Genomic DNA, 26,865 nt, shown 5'->3' on the forward strand with positions numbered 1-26,865 from the left:
GGAATCCTAAAGTCCTTCCAGAAACTGAGGCTGGAATATGGAGTGCACCACACTCAGTACCTGAAATATGCGCAACTGCAACATGCATGGAGGGCAGAGAAGGAGCTCTCATCTTCCTTGTCAGAGTATGCTCCGCTGGAGGGTCGCTTATTACATGAGCAAATCCCATGCAAATCAGTATCGGACATATAAAACTTTGATTAATAATATGCCTGACAGACTAGAGAAGCTTTGAGAAACATGGGAACAAAACCTGGGGGAGATGAACACGGTGGACTGGGAGACAGCCATGATGCATCCTAGGGAGGTTTCAATTAAGTCCCGTCTCCGGCTTCATCAATATAAAATTCTCCATAGGGTATATTATGATAGACTACGGCTGCGTTGTATGGGGCGGGCTAGCGACACCAACTGTCTGCGATGTGGTCATGCTCAGGGGGACTGTTATCATACTATCTGGGAGTGCCATATAATCCAGGAATACTGGGCTAAGATACTGAGGGAACTGAGTGAGGTACTGGAGACGGCTCTTCCGTTGGAGCACAAACTGGTGCTGCTGGGAATAACCAACGATGTCGATCTAAATCGCCGACTCCTGATTTTTGTTGTACTAGCATTGGTGGTTTCTAAGAGAGACGTGGCCCGGGCGTGGGGCGCTCCCATCCCTCCTCGGATAGGAGACTGGAGGAGGGGCATGGATATGTATATGGCAGCGGAGAAGATTACATACAAAGCTCAGGGATGCCCCAAGAAGTTCACTAGAGTATGAGGGAATTGGAGACGATCACTAATAAAAGAGAGGGACCCCAACAGCTAAAGGGGTAGGGTTCCAAAAGACAATATGTCGAATATAGTGTCCCCTTTGGACAATTTATAAACTAGAAGAAATACTTTCAACCTTACCAAACAGCAATCAATTCAATACATTCAATTTAAGCAAGAGCGAAGATGATGCAAACATAGTCAAAAATTAAACACAATTTATTATAACATTAATAAAAAATCAAATTCACAATGAAAGCAATTATAAATATATCTTGTCACAATACATACAAATAATCATAACAGTGAGAATAAAACATAAAAACGTTTCAGATTAAAATAGAATGGGACACAGTAGTCAGACTTAAGTTAATCATACTCCAAATTTATATAAATATCTATAAAATGGAGAAGTTGTGTAGTCCAATGACTTAGCGTATCCCAATTCAAAATGGCATCGATGCGTTTCGGTTTTGGCAACTTGATTTACAGGCCATCACCATCATCAGGATTAAAAACTATAGATTCCCACAATATATGGTATATCTGCAAAATAAAAATGTACAACATCAATTATATCATCTCTAACTACTAATTGCATCATCATCTGTAAGCTACTCCTCCTCAAACATCCAGTTATACATTCAAAACAACCAGTTACACATTGACCTTCTGATTCCCAACATTTGGTCAAAAAAAGAGCATTTAGCTTCATGTAGATGTTCATTAAGAACATAACGTCCTACAGAGAAATATGATAATCTTATCAATAGGGACAGTAACATCCTACCAATTTGTATGGAGATAGTAGCATCCTATTCATCAAAATAGTAATACCTAGGCAACTTAGGGGTCCTGCTAGGTTATCAGGTACATACACACATTGATAATAGAAACACAAATTTGTTGTGCAGTGGGGCAGTGTACAGAACACAAGAACTGATAAAACAATGTCATATAAGTCATTTATTTAACCAATGTCATGGAGAAATTTCTGTAATTTTTAAAAAAGTTTTACAAAAAGCATGTACATAATCAATCAATACAAGAGCTAATACATGGAATTTCAACATATGTATCACAGTTAAAAACAATTTACACAAATAAAATACATTTTTTTTTAAAAACAACCACCAAGTGGATAAATGAGGAATCTCTACGCGCGTTTCGGCGTTACACATGCCTTCTTCGGGAGACCACTTGTAATTTCTAAGATTGCATGAAGAATTATGCAAAGTCATAGGTCGCTGATATCACGTCAATCAATGATGGCTGGTGGCAGCCTGTTTATAGCCCAACTGTGTTGCAGTCATGTACCGCACCCTGTCTTTAATTGCTGCAGCGCTATGACTGACTGGCAGGGGAGAATTACTTTAAAACTGTTTGGACCTTGAAGGACAGACTGCCTTCTACGTGCTATGTTAAAATATCCACACGATAACTTGATAAAATACTTATCCGGCAAGGTGAACTTCGCCTGTAGGTACGTTGTTTAACACTGAAATGAAGATAAAACTGGTTCCTTTGAATGAATTACCAACGGGCATGGATGGCCCTTTAGGAACAATTGGCCGTATTTGCCGTGTCTGTTATCTGCGACGCCTGATGGGGTTCTGATGACTTTCTTGTAAACTCCGAGTAGATATGGTTATGTGTAGGTTTTGCCTTTTAATGAATCGCCATAAACATGGGGCTCGAGACACTTATCTCTGGATTTATTTTTAGAACCAAAAAACGTCTATGTTGTAACCCCGGCGAGCCACCGTGAGACGGAGTTTACAAGAAAGTCTCAATAGGTGAACTTTACTAACACTATGACAACAATGCCTGGCATGATCTATTATGTTTAATAGAAGTTGATTGAGATTATATACAATTTTGTAGGCGTCTGCAATGAAAGGTGCGCCAATTGATCACGAAATTCGAGATAGAGTATCAGAGGAATCTTTTAATGCCCAGCACTATTAAAAGAGTGAGGTAAAATTTGAGCTCCACTATAGTTCAAGTATGAGATTGGAAATATTCTGTAAAGTCTCTAATCCTATGAAATGAAGAAACTCAACTGTTATATATACTTAACTTGTCTTAGATAATGTCTATTATACCATGTGGCAATATCTCGATACACATTGGTAGGATGTTACTATCTCCATACAAATTGGTAGGATGTTACTGTCCCTATTGATAAGATTATCATATTTCTCTGTAGGACGTAATGTTCTAAATGAACATCTACATGAAGCTAGATGCTCTTTTTTTGACCAAATGTTGGGAATCAGAAGGTCAATGTGTAACTGGTTGTTTCGAATGTATAACTGGATGTTTGAGGAGGAGTAGCTTACAGATGATGATGCAATTAGTAGATAGAGATGATATATTTGATGTACATTTTTATTTTGCAGATATACCATATATTGTGGGAATCTATAGTTTTTAATCCTGATGAAGGTGTTGGCCTGTAAATCAAGTTGCCAAAATCGAAACGTGTCGATGCCATTATGAATTGGGATACGCTAAGTCATTGGACTACAAAACTTCTCCATTTTATAGATATTTATATAAATTTGGAGTATGATTAACTTGTCTATGTCCCATTCTATTTTAATCTGAACGTTTTTATGTTTTATTCCCACTGTTATGATTATTTGTATGTATTGTGACAAGATATATTTATAATTGCTTTCATTGTGAATTTGATTTTTTATTAATGTTCTAATAAATTGTGTATAATTTTAATTTTTGACTATGTTTGCATCATCTTCGCTCTTGCTTAAATTGAATGGATTGAATTGATTGCTGTTTGGTGAGGTTTAAAGTATTTCTTCTAGTTTATAAATTGTCCAAAGAGGACACTATATCGACAGGAAGTGGAGACGATATCATGGCCTAGACAGGGGGACTGTGAAACTAGGAGGAGGGGGTAATCTATTATCCATGATGCAGGCGGGGAGGCCACCACACAGACTTTGCATTATAGAGACATGTGGAGAACTATTTTACAGATCTGTTTTTTTTTTTTTTTTTTTTTTTTAACATCATTTTTATTGCATCACCAATATAAATGTACAGACAAGATATTCAGCAAAATTAGCATGACATGGACCAGTTCAATTGATGACATTCGTGTTTCGTCCGGGGGGGCTTCCCCCGCTCGTGATGCGGGTAGCTTCATTTCCGTCTCGGTCTCGTACTTCTTACATTGTCTGACCGCTTCATTTTGCACATAACCCTGGAATGCTTTTGTGGTTTACGCCCCTCCCCCTCCCCAAATTTCGGTACCCCAACAGCCCTCCAAACCAGCTTCCTACCCTCCCTCCCCCGTGGTCGCGCTGCGCTTGAGTAACCATGTATCAGTGCCTGGTGTGTTGCAGGAGGAAGCAAACAATCGCTAAGGTGTGTTCTCCTGTATAGTGTTAGGGTCTGCTCCGGCTAGTTCGCTCTCGCCTTCCTGCCCCTCATCGTCCACATCCCTGAGCGCCTGCACCATCACCTCCCATGCTGTCGCCCTTTCTAGTGCTTTCTCGTCATTCGACCTCCAGGCCATCTGGTATCGTAAGGTACTATCACACGCGGCCCATCTCAGACACTCCCCATACCATCTTTTATACGTGGGCCCCACTCTGGACTTCCAATTTCGTGTGATCTCCCGCTTGGCCAAGATAAGCCCTAAGTCTATAAATTTACTCGACATCGCATTTCTAGGTGTGTGCGGGAACCAGTGAAGGATGCCAACTGCTTTAGTATACTGGATATCCCGGTCCATCGCACCGTTAAGGGCCCTCCCAACTTCCTGCCAATAGTCGCCTAAAGAAGGGCAATCCCACAGCATATGACACAGATTCGCCCCCGCTATATTACATCTGGGGCAAGCAGCGTCGGTCGCCCCAAAGTACTGTTGGATTTTCCCGGGCGTGAGGTATGCCCTGTGGATAACATAAAAGTGGATCAATTGGAACCTGGCATTCCTCGAGCTCTTCCGCGCCCTCCTCAGCAGTTGGCCCCAGGTCGTGTCTGGTATCTCCACCTGGAGGTCCAGCTCCCACTTGGCCTTCAGGGCTGCCAGAGGTTGCAGGGCCTCCCGCTGCATCCTCGAGTACAGGCATGTGACGGCCTTAAAGGTTCCCGCCGCCATCATGGCGTACTGGCAGGCCATCGAGGTACCTGGTTCCTGCAGCCCTTCCCCCCAGTGGGCTCGCATGGCGCCTGTGACTGCCGCGTGCAGCAGATAGTCACCCCTCGGTAGGTCAAATCTCTCTTGCAGGTCCCGAAACGGCAGCAACACCCCCTCTTCGTAGAGGTCACCCAGCACGTGTACTCCCGCCTCCTCCCACCCTAGCAAGCGTGACCAGTCACCTCCATGTGGGAGGGCAGTGACCATCCCCAGCGGTATTTCGGGGGCGTACATAAGGCGGACACCCGCCCGCTTACGGGCCCGGTCCCAACATAGACGGAAAGTCTGCTCCTCGACCGTCAGGTCTCCCACTCGGAGTTTCTGGTGCAGCGTGATATAAGCCAGAACGTGTCGCGGGGTGCCTTCGACTCTCGCGTCCTCGGGACCTCTATATACTCTCGCCACCTCCTGAGTAAAAGTCTGCAGCTGGGCAGCGAGGTAATATCCTTCGAAGTCCGGCACTGCCATGCCTCCCTCATCTTTGGGGCGTAACAGCGTGTCGAGCGCTATGCGTCTCCTACCCGTGCCCCACAGGAACGCTATGATCAGTGACCTCAGGCGTTTGAAAACCGAACTCGGGATCCATACCGGCAGTGTCCTAAAATAGTACAAAAGCCTGGGCAGGGCTATCATTTTAAGCAGGGAAATTCTACCCGCCAGAGAGAGCGGTAGAGTCGCCCAGAAGTCCATAGATCCACGCAGGGCGTTAATACAGCGAGTTACGTTGCCATCCAGCAGGTCGGACGGGGTGTGGTAAACATAGACCCCTAGATAATGGAGGCAGCGCGGTTCCCACCGGAGTTCCTGAGCAGTGAGTGGGCACGGCTCCCCCGGCCTCAGGGGAAACAGACAGGATTTAGGCCAGTTGACCTTCAGGCCCGATAACCTACCGAACTGCTCCAGTAGCCTCCGCGCCCCCTGAAGTTCGGCGCCGGCATTGGCCAAAAACATCAACAAGTCATCCGCATAAAGGGAGATGAGGTGCGGCCTCCCCCTAAAAGGCAAACCTGCGTAGGTGGCGGCCCAGTCTGGCTACCGCAGCGAAGGGTTCCATTGCTAACGCAAACAGTAGCGGGGATAGGGAACAACCCTGTCTAGTTCCACGCCTGATCGGGTATTGTCTCGAGATCAGCGCACCCACCCGGACCCTCGCTACCGCCTCAGTATAGAGGACCTTGGTCCACTGTATATATCCGTCTCCCAACCCGAAGCGACGCATCACCTCATACAGGTACCCCCATTCGAGGCTGTCAAATGCCTTCTCAATGTCGATGGACAGGACAAATGGGGAGACGGTGTCTGGCCAGTCCACACCCATCAGTCTCGTGAGTCTGCGGATGTTATAAGTGGTGTTGCGTGTCGGTATGAAACCGCACTGGTCACCATGAACCAGGCTCGTCATGTGCACCAGCAATCTGTTGGCCAGAATTTTACTGAGGATTTTATAATCCGTCGTCAACATAGATAACGGACGGTACGAGGACAACGCCGTACCCTCTCTGCCCTGCTTCAAGAGTGGGATCATAAGGGCCTCGCACATAGAGCCCGGGAGTCGGCCCTTCTCCTGCGCCTCATTGTATACCTCGCGCAGCCGCGGAGCAAGATGCTCTAGGTATTTGCCATAAAATTCGATCGGTAGACCGTCAAGGCCCGGGGTCTTGTTTCTAGCCATCTGTTTTACAGCGCAACCTATTTCTCCGAGGGAGATGGGCCGCCCTAACTCTTCTGCCTCCGAGTCCTCCACGCGCGGCAACTCTAGCCCGTCCAAGAACTCCTCAAGCTCCTCCGTCCCTCCCGTATCACCACTCAGATAGAGCCCTTCATAATAGGCTCGGAACTTGTTCAGGATCCCGGGTTGGGAGTGGCACGGCTCCTCCCCTGGCTCCTGGATCCTCATGATCGGCCCTCCCCCCCGGATAGGGTTAGCAAGCCAAGCCAACATCGCCCCCGCCTTATCACCTTCCGCATGCGCCCTCGTCACGTACGCCTTGTGGTCGAAGCTACGCAGCCGCTCTAGCTCTACCGCCAGCCCCTCCCGCGCCCCACTAAGCCCCTCCTGCAGTTCTGGGTGATTCGGGCGCCTCTTCTCAAGATCCCTCAGCCGTGTCTCAGCCTTATCTAAGTCATCCAACAAAGTCTTCCGTGCCCCTGCCGTGTGTCCAATACAGTGTCCCCGCACCACCACCTTGAAAGCATCCCATTCAACCGCCCTCGTGGAAGCCGAGCCACTGTTCTCCTCAAAATACCTCTCGATACGTTCACTCAGGGCCTCCCTGAACAACAAGTCGTCCAGGGTGTCAGGTTGCAGGCGCCATGTTGGCACGCAGTTAACAGTCACCATCCATTCCAGAGACATCAACAAGGGATTGTGGTCCGATATCGTCCTTGCCAAGTATTCCGCCCCTCCCACCGCGGGGAGCACACATTCCGAACAAAGAAACGCATCCAGCCTCACATGTAAATCATGCAGGTGCGAGTGAAAGGAGTAGTCCCTAGTGGTGGGGTGCAACGCCCTCCATGCATCCGTGAGGGCCCAGCTCTCCTGCCATTCTAATCTACGCTTGGCGATCCTATGTGCTGGGGACGCGCGTAGCGGGGGATGGGACCTATCTAGTAGCACATCCTCAAGACAAGAAAGCGGGCAGGTCTACATTAGGAGCATACACATTGCAGAGCGATATCATCCTGCCTCTCAGCCTTCCTTCCACCGCCACATATCTGCCCTCTGGGTCTATCGACGACTTCGAAACTTGGAAGGGGACCCCCGCCCGTATCCAAATCAATGTCCCCCTCGCAAACGCTGAAAATGTCGTGTAGAATAACTGCCCCCTCCAGCGCCTTTGTAGAGCCGCCCCTTCCTGCTTATTTAGGTGCGTCTCCTGCAGGAACGCTATGTGAACCCCCCTAAGCTTGAGGTACGCCTGAACCTTATGTCTGCGCGTCATGGACTGCATGCCCCGCACATTCCAGGTCACACATTTCAACGCTCCAGTACTAGCCATTCCCCCCTACACAACCGGACCACAACCGGACCATACAGCAAAGAACAGTGTTCGCCTAAGTCTCGCGACCACGGGCCCTCCCCCCCACCCTCTCCAAACAGGAAGCCAAATCCCTCCAACAACTACAACCCCTTGAGCAACCCCAACTGCTCGCAACTCCCACCCCCCCAGGACAGGCCCCCCCGCAACTGGAAGTACCCCCATCCAAACCAACACTCCCGACCACCCCTCAAGGAAAGGTGGTAATATTCGCAGTCCCCACTGCGATGACCTTAGGGGCCAGTAAGGCGCGGCTCAATGCTATAAGACCTCCAACAAATCAGCCCCGCGCGCTCCACCCCACAATCCCCACATTACAGATCCCCAAGACCTCAATCAATATCTTTCCACTGCTGTGGGTCCATCGCCCCGGTGTCCAACCAGCGAGTCCATTCCGCCAAACCAGTTCAACACGCCTCCAGTATCTCTCCCGAGGTCTGCGGCGTCACAATAGGGCCCCGGGCTCCACCAAATTCCGATAGACCTGTCTCTGAGCCCGTTCCCGGGGCCTCCGAATCCGTGCCCTTCCCAGACTGAGTCCTGGCGGCTCTGGATAAGTCCACCACCGCCTGTAGGGCCGCCTGCCTCTCCGCCTCCGTCTGCGACATCGAGGGTTTCCCGGTCCTCCTGCGATTCTTTCTGATCCGTTGGGACTGCCTGATCGGCTTTTCCACCTTGGCCTCTTCCTCCTTGGCCTTAGCACCGTCCGTTCCTGCCTTATAAGTGTCCCACCAGTCCCATGCATCCGCGGAAGTCGTGAAGAATAAAGACTTTTCGTCCACCACCACTCTTAGCTTGGCAGGAAACAACAGGGAGTACTTGATGCCTTCCTGGCGGAGCTCTCGCTTGAGGGACAAGAAGTTTGCCCGAAGTCGCTGAGTCTCAAACGTGTAGTCCGGGAACATGGTGACTCTGTTGTTTTCCACTTGAAAGGGCCCTGCCTCTCTCGCCCTCTGTAAAAGCCAGTCTCTGTCCCGGTAATGGAGCAACTTGAACACCACCGGGCGAGGAGGAAGGCCCAAGGCAGGCGGACGCGCCGGAACTCTATGTGCCCGCTCCAGGGAGAAGAAGGGGGACAGACCTTCAGGTGCCACCTCCGTCCGCAGCCAGTTATCCAAGTAGCCCACCATGTCGTCGCCTTCAATTTTCTCCGGCAGGCCCACTAGGCGTACGTTGTTGCGCCTGTTCCTGTTTTCTGCATCCTCGGCCCTCCTTTCCAGTACCTTCAGACGGTCCATCACGTCAGCCATCTGGGCCTTAAACCGTTGCCTGGGCCGGGGCTAAGTCCTTAACCGTGGTCTCCACGGATGTCACCCTGTCCTTAAGTTTATCGTGGTCGGCCTTCAGGAGGCCCAAGCCCGTTGCCACCTGAGCTATATCTTGCTGCAGGGCATCCTTTGTGGTGGCGATGGCTTCCAGGATACGATCCTGCATCCGCTGTAACGCCGCTTGGTCTCTCTCCGCTCCTTCCGCCGCCTCAGTGTCGGTCGCGCCATCTCCCTTCCCCTTCGGCTTCCCCATCTGGGCCGAGATGGGCGGTGATCCTCAAATGTGTTCCTGGTCGCCCTCCGAGCGTCGCCGGGCACCGTCCTCCGGCCGGGTCCTCAGGCCCAGAAATGTCACCAAGAAGCACCGAGCGGTCGTGGCCCGGCCAGCGCCAGTTGCGCCTGAGATCCGGGTTCCTCGTCTCCGAGTCACTGTCGCACCGTTGTCGCCCCAATCAGGAGACGGTCCTCAACCACCGCCCAAGGGCGCGCCCAAAGTTCTTCCAGCACCTGGGGAGAGGCGCGACGCGGCCGCCAGCCCCTCTAGCGTGTCCGGGAGCCGTCTTCAGTGGATCTCCGGGCAGATGTCTCCGTCACAAGCGATCTCATGCCATCGCCGCCATTTTGGGGTCCGCGACTTCTCGGCCGAGTTCAGCTTTCAAAGTTAAGATACTGCTGCGGGAAGGCTCGGTGTCGTCCTCCGCGGGTCCGGACCCTCCGCAGTACCGTCCAGTATCGGATAATGTCCTTTATCTCGGGGTTCGAATGAATTTTCAGGATATTTTCCGGGATCGGGCACGGAGCTCCGAGCTCACGCTGCCTACCTCCTCGGCATCCAAGCCACGCCCTCTTCATTTTACAGATCTGTTGTGGTGCTCGTGGGATTGCTGGGCTGGCGGGAGGAGGGTGAAGGGGTGGGGTTATGGAGGATGATTACATATGTCATACCAGTTAGGTTTATGCACTTTAAAAAAAAAAATATTTGCTTTTTTAAAGATAATGCCTTTTATTTATGTGTTTTGAAAACCTGCAAGCGGTGCGTAAACATGCACTTTGTACTTATAAGTCCTTGCTTACGAGAAGCAAGGCTGGCAGTAAAAGAGGCACAGTTACTGCCAGCCTTCTTTCTCGTAAGCAACGACTAAATACAAAGTGCGAGTTTATGCACCTCTTGCAGATTTTCAAAACACATAAATAAATGGCATTGTAATTTACAATGCCAATAGCTCAAACGCTTGTAAATGTGAAACCGATCGCATTGCAAATGCTTGTTGAGCTCGGAGAAGGAGATGGCAGCAGCCATAGGAAGGCAGGGACTGTGATGCCAGGCCATGCGTTTCAAAAGCAGGAAGGAGGAGGCGGCAGCTGCAGCCAAAACAGACCTTGGTCTTTGACTGCACAGTCAATGTGGCAAGATAAGAGCCCGATTGACAGACCTTTCACATCAGAGCTCTGTAAACCACGAGTTCATGGCTAAGGAAGGTGCACTCAAAAAAGTCATTCAAATAGAAAAGTATGATCCGTCAATCTTCTTTATTCAGAGTGTTGTTTAAAACTGGTGCACAGCCAACGTGTTTTGTTTCTTGATGCGAAAGGAACTTCATCAGGGCTTAAGAGTAAAATGAGGATTAGGTACTATGACAACCAATATTTGGTATTCGTATCGTCCGGGTAAAAAAGTCACATGAAGATGGAATAATATCCAATCAGGCTTCAACTCTTAGGTATATTTCAAATAGTTATATACTATCCATAAGTTAACTAGACAACGGAAATCTTGGGAATCCAGTCAGAGAGGAGAGTATTTCAATCTCTACTGTGAAATGTATAGGGCGCAGGAAGTAGGGAAAACTGAAACCACGAGCACTGGTCTTGACTGCTCCCGCTTAAAGAAATAATGCTCACAAGCTCTGAGTAATAGCACATGCAACAGGGGAAGTCCTGGAAAATGGGAAGAGATTTTAAAGCCCATATCCTGAATACAGCATGTCTCGCAGAGACAACGCAAGCACTGCCTAGATGAGAACTAAAAAGTAGTTCCTTAAAAGTAAGAAGTGGAAGGACACAAGACGGTCAGTCAATAGGCTGGTAAAGAGATTAGGCTACAGGTTTTTGCAACCAGACTCCAGAGGCTATCTGGTAGGCTTGACCTAAAATACACACGGTCAACCCTGGAAACAGGTGCACAATGGAAAGATGTTTAATCGGGTCACATTTTAACGGTAAGTTCCTTCAGCGGTGAGGAAAGCCGCTCGTGGAAGCCAACGCTTCTTAGGACGATTTTTCACAACAGCTTTGCAGGTTACTGCATCTGCTGCAGAAATGTGTTAACAACCTGCATGTTACATATTAGAAATCTAAGAAGAGGGGATGGTAACTCGACCTCTGCAGGTCAATAAACCGGAGGACTGCAACATCCCATATTAACTAGGGAGGAAAATAATCATTTTAAACGCATTCGTTTTACATTAATAAATTCTGTCAATCATTTAATTACATCCATTTCGTAAGGCACAATTAAACAGATGAACAAAACTGAGACGGAGGGGCTTTTTCCCCTAAACCCCCCAAAAAGTGCTAGAGGTCCAGGAGTGAGCAGAAACACCACCCCTATTGGACATCTATAGAAAAATAAAATGTCATAATAGCATGCTAAACCTATTACTGAAACAAACGTCCTTACAGGTCCATGTTATTCCGGTGCAGCACTTAGAACAAAATAATTCATCACATATCAGGCAATCTCAGTGGCGTCAACATCGAGGCCTAGGTTAATTCTAGCCTCCTCCAAATGAATTCCACTATCCAAGTATTAATAACAAGCGGATATCAAATTACAAGTTGCACAAAAAGTTGGAGTGCCACTCATGTCAGGGGTAATGAAGCAGAACAAGAGTTAGATTACAATAGGAGACTGCCCTGGTTCCGGGTAGAGTACAGAACCACTTCCATCTGCACATCTCACACCTACTCTTGTTCCTCTTCACTCCCTATTCACTCTCTCCAGCATAAACTCGCTTATACCACCTTCCCCTCACCATCCCCCACACACCCATTCACCTGTAAGCCTTGCATTTTGGTTTTCTTTTGTCCTGTCAATATTTCGACAGCTGTGTACCTTATTCACACACTTTCACAAAGAATTACAATTTGCTCACCTGACCACTGCTCTGTAGAGAGGCCAAGAATCGGATGGGAGGAGTGTGCATTCTGATCCCACTTGTGATCTAACAACGGTCACTGTGTAAGTCTAGCACAGCCTTCGGCCAGAGCTCTCAAGCACAGCCCGGTACAAACACCAGCATCGTTAAAGCCAAAAGGTCCGAGTTTCCTTTTAATGGAAAATGCTTGATAATAGTTGGTGATGGAAGCTATCCTATAAAAAAGTCCCATAAATAGGAGCATCCTGGGCTACAATAATATAGAAGCTGGGAATATCCACCATTTCCTGCAGACTGCATTAGCAGATTTAACCTACACACACACACTCACCGAAGTGTGTTATGAAAGAGTCAGAAGATGCAGTTTTTTATTGAAGTGGTGTTCTTAAAAGACATGCGCAACAGTCAGTAAGTCAATAATCTTTATTTCGTTGCAATTGCATCATAAAAGATATACAGTTAAAATTGATTAGAGTACAATTTTTTAATATTCAAAAACAGAAGTGAGGTATGGGAGGTCTCCTTAGAATTACATTACATTATCAAAAATCCATGGCCACTTAACTTGAAAACATTTTAATGGTTAAAGACGTGGCACATTTTGAAACATTTCTGGATGAGGTACAGCCTCCACTAGCAAAAACCTTGTATATAAAATACAGATATGGAATATTGAGAACTAAAGCCCTTGAGAAAAGCTGGGTGAAGACAAACCGTGATCTCTGCACTTTATGCTCTAACAATGTAAGGTAAGATGTCTTACATATATTATTTTTCTGCTCCAGTTATGCGAAGACAAGGAAAAAGTGGATAGTGCCGCTATGTCGCATTATTGGTTCGAATTCCTATAAGGAGGCTGGTAGAATCTTAAAAACAGACACCAGTCAAGTAATTGTGTTTGGCGACAGTAGATTTCTTCTCGCTGCTAATTTTATCAGATTAAAAATGGGTCTTCAATTTTAACTATATAACTTGCTGAAACCCTTTTAAACTAATATCATGATTGTTACATATGCCATAAGCAAAGGATGACAGAGTACCCAACTTTACGGTCGGGCATACCAACCATGTATTATTTTTTAATATTTATTGTAATTTTTAATTATTATGCCATGGTGGTTACAAATGTAATTGTTTTTTAACTTGTAAAAATGTTGATTATTTTTAATAGTATATTTATTGTGTGATGATTTTTCTGACCGTAATACCATGACTCAAATAAGATGATGTAGACAGGGATGAACTGAAATGATAATGTAATTTTAAGTAGACCTCCCATACCTCACTTGTGTTTTTGAATATTATATAATTGTACTCTAATCAATTTAATTTTAACTGTATATATTTTATGATGCAATTGCAACGAAATAAAGATTGACTGACTCACATGCGCAACAAAATATTGCAGAGTAGATATTTTTGACTAATTGGCAGTATTTTGGTTGCATCTGTAAGAAAATCTACATACGTGCAAGTCTTCACTTTGCAAACAAAAAGCTGTAAATATAACCGGTTATTATAACACCAAAGCAAAAATAAATTACCAAGCAAGAGCAATTAGTGAATAGCATTGTCCCTTTATTAAAGGCTAAGGAATCCAAACAGCACAAACCTCCTAAACAAACAATAATACCAGGAATTAAAATGTGTGTAATGTGTGCAACACCTTCAGGTTTAAAGACATTATGGAACATGTATGTAAAATTATAACGTCTCGCCACAATTTAAAAAAAAACGAATCCCTCTTACTTCAAAATGTTTCACCTTAGTACACCAGACTATATCACTGCATTGAGTGACGTGTATTAGAAGGGCCAGTTTTGAAACATAAACTGACACATTCATGCCATCCCATCATCTCTTTCAATAATGCCATTAATGAACCAAAAAGCGTCAGTTGCCACGTAGGTTATCTACATACATGTTATACATCAAACTACATTATAGCCTATTAAATGAAATACAAGACGTTTATGTACAGAGCACATCCTGAACTCATACAACAAGGTGCTCTCATATGTGATAATGAAGAAACAAGCATTTACAATGCAATGGTTTTGCCTTTGTTAAAGTTAGAGCTATTGGCATTGCTCTTGACATTATTTTTATTTATGTTTTTTTTAACATAAATAAATGGCATTGTCATTTACAATGCCACTAGCTTTATCTCTCGCAAATGACACACACAAACACACACAGAGCCCCCCCCCACGCACACACCCACACAGAGCCCTCCACACACACAGCCACACAGAGCCCCCCACACACACAGCCACAGAAAGCCCCCCACACACACAGCCACACAAAGCTACACACACCCACACAGCACAAGCAGGCAACAGGGGCACACAGAGGCACAAGCAGGCAACAGGGGCACACGGAGGCACAAGCAGGCAACAGGGGCACACGGAGGCACAAGCAGGCAACAGGGGCACACAGAGGCACAAGCAGGCAACAGGGGCACACGGAGGTACAAGCAGGCAACAGGGGCACACGGAGGCACAAGCAGGCAACAGGGGCACACGGAGGCACAAGCAGGCAACAGGGGCACACAGAGGCACAAGCAGGCAACAGGGGCACGAAAACTGAGGCACAAGCAGGCAACAGGGGCACGAAAACTGAGGCACAAGCAGGCGACAGGGGCACACAGAGGCACAAGCAGGCAACAGGGGCACACGGAGGCACAAGCAGGCAACAGGGGCACACGGAGGCACAAGCAGGCAACAGGGGTACACGGAGGCACAAGCAGGCAACATGGTCATGAAAACAAGCACAAGCAGGCAAAAAGGGTCACAAGCATGAATTGTAATTTAGACGGGGCTGAAGTGGAGAACGGTCAGTAGGGAAGTAGTGCGGCTGGTGCAGTGGTACCAGGCCGAAAGGTGAGAGGGGCTGTCTGCACCCCAGTTTGGACAGTTTCCACTACCTAACAGGGATTGGTGGGAGGGGGGCGTACTTCTTGCTTGCTTGCTTTAGGGCTGTTACTTCGGGGACGCAGTGCACGCTGCTGCCTGCTGCCGCCGGGACACAACAACAGGCAGGGAGAGGACAGGCTAGGAGAGGGCAGGGAGGGGACAGGCTGGGAGAGGGCAGGCTGGGAGAGGGCAGGGAGGGAGAGGGCAGGGAGGGGACAGGCTGGGAGAGGGCAGGCTGGGAAAGGGCAGGGAGGGGACAGTCTGGGAGAGGGCAGGTTGGGAGAGGGCAGGTTGGGAGAGGGCAGGTTGGGAGAGGGCAGGTTGGGAGAGGGCAGGTTGGGAGAGGGCAGGCTGGAAGTGGACAGGCTGGAAGTGGACAGGCTGGGAAAGGGCAGGCTGGGAAAGGGCAGGCTGCAAGTTGACAGGCTGGGAGAGGACAGGCTGCTTATATTGATTTTCTGCCACTTCGGTGACCTGCAGATCCACCCGAAGTGTGGCCCCTGGCAGAATTGCGTTAGTTAGAGCCACTAGGCTGAAGAGAGAAAAAAAAGAAGGGGGTTGTTTGCGGGGCTTAAGCTGTGTGCTGCTGGGCGCCGAACCCCCTGCCTGACGTGCTGGGGGTGGGGGGGGTGATATGCAGGGAGGGAGAGCGATCGATAGATACATTTATCTGCTTAAACTGCCTTTTTATATATGTTTTACTATAATAATGCCAACATTTTCACAATCTCTTTCTCACTCGATCTTGTTCATCTGCGTGCTTCATGGTTGCCATGCCTCACAAGTGTACCCCATAGTTAGTCTATTATGTATTATTAAATGATTACTGGGACACTGCTCGAACGCCCAGATGAGTTATCAAGGGAAGTAGCATAGACAGTGAGGTCAACAGAGCATTGGCAGGTTTAATAAAACAGACCTTTTTCCCGAATGCTGCATACTGTTTAAACTTGTCATGTAAAACAAGGATGGTTCATTAATAATGTTGTTTTCCTTATCAGTTATAAAAAGGGCCTCTTTGATGCGCAGACAGCATTAGCAAAGACAAAATAGACTCTCAAAGAAGAGTGCGTTGAAAAGAAGTCTCAAGATACCGTAAGTGGTTAAAAGACCTGCCGCATAAAATATTGAACAGTAGGTACTTGTGACAGAGGGCCAGTAATTCAATTGGATCTTTAAAAAAAATCATGTGCTTGTAAATATTTATTTGTGAACAAAAAAAACTAAATCCAGCAGCAGGTTACCATGACTACGAAGTAAAATAAATGAGCATACGAGGATGATTAGTACTAGCTCTTTATGATAGTCTAAGGAATCCAAACACTACGTAAAAAACAAAAAGTAAATCAGAAAGTATATTAGCAAATTAAATGATGCAGTGTCACCTAATATCACATCAAAGGGACTGCTTGAAACCCCATTACCCAGACCTAAACAGGACAATGTAAACATCCATGAAATGACATTGATGCCTTGATAAACAGCCCATTAAAGCAAGGGCAAACTGTGAAAAACATGGAAGCCAATCGTTTAAAAGGGCTCACTCAGAGCGCATCCTCTCCCTGAAAATCGATTGCGCTTTTTTTGAAGAACTGATGATTACAGCCAAAGGTAAAAAGAACAACGGACACACGGAGAGCGGGAGGGGGAGTGCGGGGCGGGAACGGACACACGGGTAGCGGGAGGGAGCCTCCCCTAGCCCCAAATAAAACAAAGCGACTCACCTGCACTTCCTCTGAAGCTTGGCAGAAGCACACCATCGGACAGACACTGGGGCGCCATGACAGCGGGAGGGGACTCACCGGTCTCTCCAGTGTTCCGCTGGTTCTCCTCCGGTTGGCGTCGGGCGAGGCTCCTCCTCTCTGGGGCCTCGCGGAAGACGGGGCGGCAGCTGCGGGCTGCTTCTCACGGCCCGAGCAGGAAGGCGGGTGCCGTCAATGGCGGACCAGATTCGGGGGCGTTCCCTTGAATTGGCTTTCGGCTGACGTAGCGTGACGTAGCCAAAAGCCAAAAATTCTCTGGAACGCCCCCAAGTCTGGTCCGGCATTGATGGACAGGCCCGTCTTCCAATGGCTAGCCTCCATTTATGGAGGTAGCCAATGGAAGACGGGGGCCGTTCCTGTCTCCCCTACTATAATCATTACGTTTTCGCCTGCGCGAAAAAGATGCGCAGAGCGCATCTTTCGCCAGGCAAAACCTAAAAAGCATTTACAATGCAATTGTTTTGCCTTTGACAAAGTTAGAGCTATTGGCATTGTCAATGACAAATCTTTTATTTATGTGTTGGTTTTAAAAACAGATAAATTAATGGCATTGTCATTTACAATGCCAATAGCGTAATCTCACGCAAATGGACGATGGTTACAAAAATTTTTGAAAAGTGCTCTATAGAATCAGGAGGAGTCGGGGAGGGATAATGAAGGGAGATAGAGCCAAGAAGGAAAAACAAATTAGGGTGAGAGAGCATTGGAGAGAGTTAACAGTGTGGTGAAGGGAGAGTGAGTGACGAGAAGAGAGTATGAGAAGAAGAAAGAGAGGCAGTGAGAGAAGGAGAGTGTGGTGAAAGGGAAGAGTGAGTGACGGGATGAGAGTATGAGCAGAAGAGAGAGAGGCAGTGAGAGAAGGAGAGTGTGGTGAAAGGGAAGAGTGAGTGACGGGATGAGAGTATGAGCAGAAGAGAGAGAGGCAGTGAGAGAAGGAGAGTGTGGTGAAAGGGAAGAGTGAGTGACGGGATGAGAGTATGAGCAGAAGAGAGAGAGGCAGTGAGAGAAGGAGAGTGTGGTGAAAGGGAAGAGTGAGTGACGGGATGAGAGTATGAGCAGAAGAGAGAGAGGCAGTGAGAGAAGGAGAGTGTGGTGAAAGGGAAGAGTGAGTGACGGGATGAGAGTATGAGCAGAAGAGAGAGAGGCAGTGAGAGAAGGAGAGTGTGGTGAAAGGGAAGAGTGAGTGACGGGATGAGAGTATGAGCAGAAGAGAGAGAGGCAGTGAGAGAAGGAGAGTGTGGTGAAAGGGAAGAGTGAGTGACGGGATGAGAGTATGAGCAGAAGAGAGAGAGGCAGTGAGAGAAGGAGAGTGTGGTGAAAGGGAAGAGTGAGTGACGGGATGAGAGTATGAGCAGAAGAGAGAGAGGCAGTGAGAGAAGGAGAGTGTGGTGAAAGGGAAGAGTGAGTGACGGGATGAGAGTATGAGCAGAAGAGAGAGAGGCAGTGAGAGAAGGAGAGTGTGGTGAAAGGGAAGAGTGAGTGACGGGATGAGAGTATGAGCAGAAGAGAGAGAGGCAGTGAGAGAAGGAGAGTGTGGTGAAAGGGAAGAGTGAGTGACGGGATGAGAGTATGAGCAGAAGAGAGAGAGGCAGTGGGAGAAGGAGAGTGTGGTGAAAGGGAAGAGTGAGTGACGGGGTGAGAGTATGAGCAGAAGAGAGAGAGGCAGTGAGAGAAGGAGAGTGTGGTGAAAGGGAAGAGTGAGTGATGGGATGAAAGTATGAGCAGAAGAGAGAGAGGCAGTGAGAGAAGGAGAGTGTGGTGAAAGGGAAGAGTGAGTGACGGGCTGCCGAACATCACACGTGGTCCCTCGCCTCATGATTGGTTTCCCTGTGGCTCACATTACCCAGAGCAGGGCTGCTCCCCAGTGTGAGGGATCGCGGATTGCAGTGGTGCTGGGGGTGGGCGTCTGTGGCCCCCCCCCCCCCCCTCCCTGAAGTGTTTGCATCTCAGCTGGAGCCGCAGCTTGTCAAACTTCACTCCCCCTCCCTCCTGCACCCCCGCCCCAGGCCCTCTCAGCTGGCTCTCGACCCCTTCCCGCCCCTGAGGTGCTACTTGTACACACTCACGGGAGCCAGAAAACCCTCCTCTCAGTTCTCCGTTTATTTGTATTTTTTCAGTTTTATATAGCGCGAACTCCGCGGTATTAGAGCGCTCTGTGCATGTGCCTACACAAGGCCAGTGTTTGTTTTAAAGGTAACGGGGAATTTAAATGATGTGCCCAGAATCACGGGCTGTAGAGCCGGCGCCGAGACTCAAGCCTGGCTGGCTCCACAGTTCTCAATATCTCTATCGTAATGCCTCATCTTCTCCAGTTTTGTTCCCGATATTGGTGATAATTCTGGCTTTCAGGATGAGTGCAGATGTGCTACCGTGTGCTTTGTCTGTGACCCGCCCCGCGGCCACCGATCTAAAAACAGAAAGTGCAACACCGGGTCAAGGTACTGCCTGAAAAAACATCTTTAATACTAGTATAAGCATCAGAACATTTAGAGAGCATGATTTGTAACTCGGCATACAAAGATCTCTGCAGCAGGTGCTTTAACCCCATAGGATGTTTTAAAATGTAGACTTTGAAACCAATTAGGCAGAACAGATCTACTGGCATGTTTCTTTTTGCCAATTTCTTTGTGGCAGAGTTAAAAAAATAAAAAATAAACATTTATTAGTGAGGCTCAGATTTTGCGTCCGGTTTGCAATACTTTTGGGGACAACATCCCTGATTCAAAATCTAGTTTGCTAAATCTAATAATGCTCTTAAATGTACTCTTGATAGACCTGCTAAACATTTGTGTTCGGTCTTAATATCGGATGTCACTTCTTTTGATTCGACTTCCTGTGACGTCACTTCTGATGTAACGTTCGATGACACGCTCCATGATGTCATGTTACTTGCATACTACCCACTTGGCTGATCCCTTCACTTTTTGTTTTAGGACTTTTTTATGCCACTTCCAAGTGGTTGCCATATATTTTCACCTAGTCTTGACTTCAGCATACAGCAAGTTGCGTTGTGAGGCTTGTAGTTCTGCCTTTAACCCTGCTGGCAGTGTATACATATTCAAGCATGCCCAGTGATGCTGGCTAAAATGTAAAGGGATAGATCGAGGTTTCACACATGACATGGAATCCCATGACAGCAGCCCCGTGAGATTCGAAATAAACATGTGCAAGCCATGCACATACATGTCGACTTCTCTGCAAATGGTTTGCATGTGTGTGCACCGCAGGGTGCCAGCCTTGAGGTGGCTTCAACTCCGGCTGTTGAGTGGCACCTGCGGGGCTGCAAGCGTCACCTTGATTGAAAGTCTTGTCAGGTGGCTGAGCGATCAGGGAATGGAAAACAGCCTGTTACCTTTGAAGTGAGGCACACTGGATGACTGTGACATTGCGTCGGCTGACATCACTTCCTGTGATATCACTCCGCAGAGCGCTCGGTGTCTACTGTTAATGGTTCTCCCATTGCTTTTATTGGAACTTGTGCCCCAGTGGGTCATAAGTGATTCAGGTAAGGGGGGGGGGGGGGGTTCACGGGCAGTGCAAAAGCCCCCCCCCCCCCTCCCCCACCCGGAAGTCACGCCAGGCGCAAGGCGAAAGAGGAGGCAGGAGATGAGGTTTAAGGGGCAGGGAAGGTTACTGCTCCTTTTATACCCCAGTGTGTACCCTTCCTTGGCGGGCACCTTTTTTTTCAGTATGATAGAAAGGGAAGAGGTGTCTGTCCATAAACCAGTGATAGAACAATGTCATCAACAGCCAGGACAGCAAGAGTTAATTTTTTTGACAAGCTTATATAGCGGGTACAACCGTGCGGAAAAAAGAATAATGCCACTGCTGTTCTATTCCCAATTAAGGAGGAGCTCGCTTCATACACAGCGCTTAGAAAAGGCTAGGTGGGAGCAGAGGACGCCAAGGCCACCACGCTTGGTTTTGCCCAGGGCGCTATGGAGGCACAGGTTGGCCCTGCTGCACCGTGCCTCGTGTTCCCAACCTTCATCCTTGCAGGCCCCGTCACGGCCGAACGCGCCCCTCCAGAGGGCACCAAAAAATTCCGAATAGACAGAATGTGTGCGGCGCCTCGCATGAACTAGGGGGAAAAAACAGTGGATACGAACTGTTTACAAAGTCGTCGTCATCCCCCAAACATGGCGTGAAGGCATTTTGCCACCTATTGTCATGTCAGGCAGCTTCCACCTCGCCCTTAGCAGACACCAGCCCTTGCAGCGCGTAATCATTAATCAGCAGCAGTTCAGTGGCTGCTCATCAACGCCCCCCTCCCCCCGTCGTAGCTTCCATAGGACTGCCTGCCCCATGTCAACAGGGGTAACATACAAAAGAGAAGGTCGCTCCCCACCCCGTTACCTAGTTTTAAATGAGTCATCGTATAAACGGCGCATCGCAGAATTCCTGTTACGAGGGGGCTGTTCATGTGCCTTTATCTTCGAAAGATTAATTTAAGTCACGGACTTCAAGGTCATCTACGGACACATCCGAACAGCCGCCCACCAATCCACTGTAGAAATTAAACAGCTGTTTCAATAACAACAGGCAGGAACTTCCTATCCGGATTCTATCAGTGTGAAGGGGTCAGGGTAGTGAGGGCACCGAGCCGAGACGTGGTGGTCACACAGCACTCATTCCAGCGCTCCGAAGAGGGCATCTTGGCTCATCTAATCCCTCGGGCGACGGCGAAAGGGGGAGGAGAGGCGAAGAGGAGACCACGGTGCCGTCAATGCCGGCCCAGATTCGGGGGCGTTCCCGGCTTTCGCCTGACGTCGCGTGACGTCGGCAAAAGCCAAAGAATGTCGGGAACGCCCCCGTGTCTGGTCCGGCATTGACGGACAGGCCCCTCGTCCAATGGCAAGGCTCCGTTTACGGAGCCAGCCAATCAATGACGAGGGCCGACCCAAAGCCACACACACAACTCAAGAGGTTTTTTTGGCACATGCGCAAAGCGCATGGCCAGTCAAAACCTAAAAAGAAGTGAGGTGAAAACACAATCCTCTGGGATCACACAATTTGAACAAGCAGGGAAGCCAGGATTGATCCCAAGTTTTTTGTTTCTTATAGTGAAATTCAGCCACTAGATGAATCTATCTTTTTTTATATCAACAGTTTAAGCTTTGTCTTGAATTCTCAGTGCATGGTGCTACAGCGTGGATAGCAAACAGAAGCCACATTAAAGCGGACTCGTTTTGAGATCAAGGATTCTAAGAGGACTGCGAGCCGAGCCAGGGTCAGGCATTTGACTTGAGCTTTGCTCGAGTCTTCAGTGGCTCGTCAAAATGTGTCACATAATGGCAACTGAGGGGACAAATGTATAGGAAGGGCATGATTAGACCATAATCAAACAGTTTTAGCGAAGAAGAAAACAAACACCATGGAGTGAAAATCCTTGTTTCAAGGTCCACAGCCATCTCATTTCACCATTTTTTGTGAGCAAATTATTAAGCTGGATATTCTGTTCCCCATGGGTAAAAGAAAATGATGTTTGGGTTACAGTCCTATGCTCGGCTTCACGGTTTGACTACGTTGTGTGATCAGCAGTAAATCGCTTATCTGCAAAAATTGGAATCACTTAAAAACGGGTATAGTTACTTATAAAAACACTTTACGTACAAAAAAAGGACACTTCAGCTTTGGGTAGAAAGGGGAAAACTTTCTGTTTTACTTCAGACGGTCAAAGGCCTTGGAGATTTCGGTGACGTCTCAAACTACGCGGGCTCGCAACCAAGAAACTTTCTGGGCCACTGCCAAAAATGTAACACGTTGACATGCAAGAGATTAGTCACTGTTTACAAACGAGATGGGCACGGGCTGTTGACACGGCTGTGTGGAAGTGCGTTCGCAGCCGGCCGGCCCGATCCACTGTGCCCTGTGGGCGAGGGCGCTGAGGGAGCTGCCTCGAGTTCATGCACGCGGCCAGCGCGCTCTGGTTCCCATACACGATGCCCGCGCCCCTGCCAGGGCCGCGAGTTCACGGGCACCGCTCTCAAGTCTGGGCCCCGGCATACAGCCATTGTTTGCGCTTGGTTCTGCAGCCAGCTCGAGCGGGCTGGGCACTGGGTGGGCTGCGGGGAGCTCGGGGAAAGCACTGGGCAAAGTGCCGGAGCAGCGGGAAACAGAGGTGAAAAAGACCAGGCAGGATGAGGCCCGGAGGGGTGTGTTGAGATATTCGGAATCGGAGGAGTTACAAACAGCCATTGATGTGGGCGCCAGGTGTGCGGCCTGCGTTTACTCATGTGCACGGCGGCATGTGGGCGCTGGGACTACATCTATCTGCGCTCTTCAGCTTCAGTGGAAAGACAGACGCACCTTACAGAGGCACGGCCTAACATGCTGTAGGCCGAGCCAGAGACCACTCCCTCGACACCAGTACCGGCACGAGATGGTGGCTGGCTGGAAGCGTCAACAGTGACTATCAACCATTAAAACAAGCATTTGCAATGCAATAGGTCTCGCATTAGGAAAGTTTGAGTTATTTGTCTTGTACATGACAAATTTGTTATTTATGTGTTATTTTTGAAAATTGTGAAATTAATAGCTTTGTCATTCACAATGCTAAATTTTTTGACAATGACACCTATAGCATTTTTAATGCAACATGTTTTGTATTTACGTGACTTAAAAGTATTGATTTTACAAATATTTTTTTTTATTTTTAAATAATTAATACTTAAATAAAAGTTAGGTGGAGTTGGATTTGGAGGGTGGAGTTGGAGTCTGTAGTTGTAGTTTGCAGTTGAATTTGGATGTCGGATTTGGAGGCTGTAGTTGGAGGGTGGATTTGGAGGGTGTATTTGGATGTCGGAGTTGGAGGGTGAAGTTGGAGGTTGGAGTTTGAAGGTGGATTTGGAGTGTTGAGATGGAGGGTGTAGCTGGAGGGTGGATTTGGAGGGTGTAGTAGTACTTGGATGGTGGATTTTGAGGGTGGAGTTGGAGGGTGTAGTAGTACTTGGATGGTGGAGTTGGAGGGTGGAGTTGGGGTGTGGAGTTGGAGGGTGGAGTGGTGGGCGCTAGAGTGGTAGTGCATAGGGTGGCAGATAGGGGGGTGGCGGGTAGGGTGGTGGCGGGTAGGGTGGTGGCGGGTAGGGTGGTAGCGTGTTGGTGGAGCGAGTGGTAGAGTGATGGCGGTAGAAGGCTGTACTAAGAGAGAGAGAGAGAGAGAGAGAGAGAGAGAGAGAGAGAGAGAGACAGAGAGACAGAGAGAGACAGAGAGAATGCAAGAACAGAGAAAAAAATAAAACCTGAGAGGGGGAAGGGGACACAAAGTAAAAGGGGCGCAGAGTACTTTAAACTGGAGAATCCAAGAATGTGTGGGCATATGTGGAATGCTAGAAGGAAGAGTGGAAGAGAACCTGGTGAAAGAAGGGGAAGGAGAGATCCGCAGAATGAGCAAGGGTAGAGAAGGGGAGGAGAAAATGGGGGCGTGAAGGATAGAGGAGAAGCAAGTGAGAGAGGAGGGGGAGAAATGTTGGAGGATAATGATGAGGGGAGTGAAAGCTGGATGGAGAAAGAAGGTGGGCTCGTGGAAGGAATGGCTTGAAAGAGTTGGTGTTCACGGCCCGGGGTGGAGTGAACGAGAGGTGAGGGAGGGAGGAGTGAAATCCGAGCACGAGGAACCAAGCTCAGCCTTCAATGGATTCTTCCATTTGTTTATTATCAATTGGAGACAAAGCACTGCCAAACGGTCAGGGCTGCAAACAGGGATGCCTGCTAGAGCCAATGAAAGGGAGCGAGGCGGGGAGGGGCTGGCACGAGGGCATGACAAGGGGGGTGATAAATGGAAGAATGAATAGAGGAGGGAGGGATAGGATAATAGAGTGAGAGAAAATGGAAAGGAGGAAGGGGAATGCTTGAGAGCGAAATGGGAAACCAAAGGCGGCGCTAGGAGGAAGAGGGCGAGCTAGGGAGAAGAAATGGAGAGACTGGCAGAGGAAGGACCGAGGAACGTGCAGGAAGGCGGAAGCGGGACTGAGCACGGAAAACACATAGGGGTGAAAAGAGAGGGGGAGAGCTGGGCAAAAGTTCGCTCCGAGTGAAAAGAAGTAGAAGGAAGAAACAGTAGGAAGAGAACGAGGAAAAGGGCGAAAGAGAGCAGGAAACAAAGAAAGACGGTGAATAAGAAGTGGAGAAACGGAGACCAAAGGAAAGGGAGATGAAGGGTGAGGAGAAAAAGAGTAGAGACAAGCATTGGCCGTGAAAGTGCTTAAAAACACGAGCAGGAGATGGTGATGGTGGAAGGGAGGGAGGAAATGTTCAACACGGGGAGATGCAGTGCAAAGCTGCAAGTAACACGAGAACGTTACTGTAAACAAGCTCTTGGCATTAGGATAGGATAGTGAGAGAAAATAGAAAGGAGGACGGGGAATGCTTGAGAGCGAAATGGGAAACCAAAGGCAGCGCTAGGTGGAAGAGGGCGAGCTAGGGAGAAGAAATGGAGAGATTGAAAGAGGGAGGACAGAGGAACGTGCAGGGAGGGCGGAAGCGGGACTGAGCACGTGTACAGACAGGGTAATTTGTGCTATTTGGATTGGTGGTGATCATTGTCCACCTCCATCATAGTATATGATGATTGGTCCTTCATTTCCGACTTTATTTAATCTATTTGTGAGGCTTACCTATTGGCTTTAGTATGATTTTAAGTTTCTTTTGCCTCTTTTCGGGCCTAGAGGCCTAAACTAGAGAGCAGCCATCTTGTTCTCCTGCCTCAGTTGTTCGAGGCGCTTGTAGGTTTAGGGTAATGTTTTAATTTCAGCCTGTTATTCACAAGTTAGAAACCGGTGAGGACCGGCTCTTATCGAAGGAATGGGCTTACTTCCCGGGCTCTAGAAGCAACTGCAGATGGCCACTGTGGGAGCGCAGGGAGCGCGGGGCTTGGTACAGGAATTCAGTGGGAGGCATGGTGCTTGATGGAAATTTCCATGAGCCGAGAGCCTCCCATATTATCAGAGAGCAGTGGAGCAGAGAGGTCAGATGGTTTTTGGAACGGTTGGAATTACATCGTGAGTTGGTCTTCGAAGTTGGAGATGTCCGTTGGTCAGTTGGTCTCTAAGATGGAAGAATGGTAAACAACCAGACTTGGGAGCAGTTTGAAGTTACTTGCTCGATCTAGAGATTGAAGTCAGAGAGCAGTGGTGGCTGTTAGGGTGTCATCCTAGACCGATGCAGGTGAAGAGACCGACGAGGGTTCAAGCAGCTGGAAGGTGTAGCGGCTTTGACGAGGCATAACGGTGCAGGCGTGTACCGGCGAGTGCAGAGCAGAGTCCTGAAAGAACCGAAGCGAGAGAAAGAGGGACCAGCTCAGCTGCTGAGACCGGAATGCGTGAGACTGGTGAGGCGTTCCTAGATAGTTTGCATTTTATAATCATTCACTCCTTTTTGCTTTCTAGGTTATGTTTAGGTCCCCACTTGCAATAACCATTTCCTAGTGTATTGCTTATACATATATTATTGCTATAATGTTCTCTTTGTCTTGTCATTCTATAAATATTTAATAAAGAGATCCCAATGATTAGAAATTACACTCAACTGTTATTTTTCATATTATGATTAACCTTTCCTTTTTGCTAGGTGCGGACATATAGAAGAATGGGCGATTCCCTTCTTACAGGTAACTGATGACGGGGGGGAGAGATGTCAACTTTGGATGGGAAAAAACTTCCAGTTGGTTTGATTGGCACGGATAGTTTTTGTCTGGGAGGATTGGATCCCTATTCTTTGTGATAGGGAAATTGACTCATCGGATACTCAAATCGTAGATGTCCAAGAGATCGTACGGGGTGGGGGCGTT

The 26,865-nt window shown here is 48.1% G+C and overlaps 1 protein-coding gene and 1 long non-coding RNA gene across 10 annotated transcripts in view; one reads left to right on the forward strand and one right to left on the reverse strand.

The window, feature by feature from the left end:
• Window positions 1-26,865, reverse strand: part of RALGPS2 (Ral GEF with PH domain and SH3 binding motif 2) — a 1,046,762-nt gene that overhangs the window by 773,497 nt on the left and 246,400 nt on the right. The window lies entirely within an intron of this gene.
• Window positions 26,331-26,865, forward strand: part of LOC147747841 (uncharacterized) — a 492,480-nt gene continuing 491,945 nt past the window's right edge. The window contains exons 1-2 of the long non-coding RNA XR_015308438.1: window positions 26,331-26,406; window positions 26,646-26,685. This is a non-coding gene — a long non-coding RNA (uncharacterized LOC147747841). The remainder of the gene's footprint in view (window positions 26,407-26,645; window positions 26,686-26,865) is intronic.

Source organism: Lissotriton vulgaris, chromosome 1_1 (genome assembly GCF_964263255.1).
Source record: "Lissotriton vulgaris chromosome 1_1, aLisVul1.2, whole genome shotgun sequence".
Taxonomy (NCBI): domain Eukaryota; kingdom Metazoa; phylum Chordata; class Amphibia; order Caudata; family Salamandridae; genus Lissotriton; species Lissotriton vulgaris.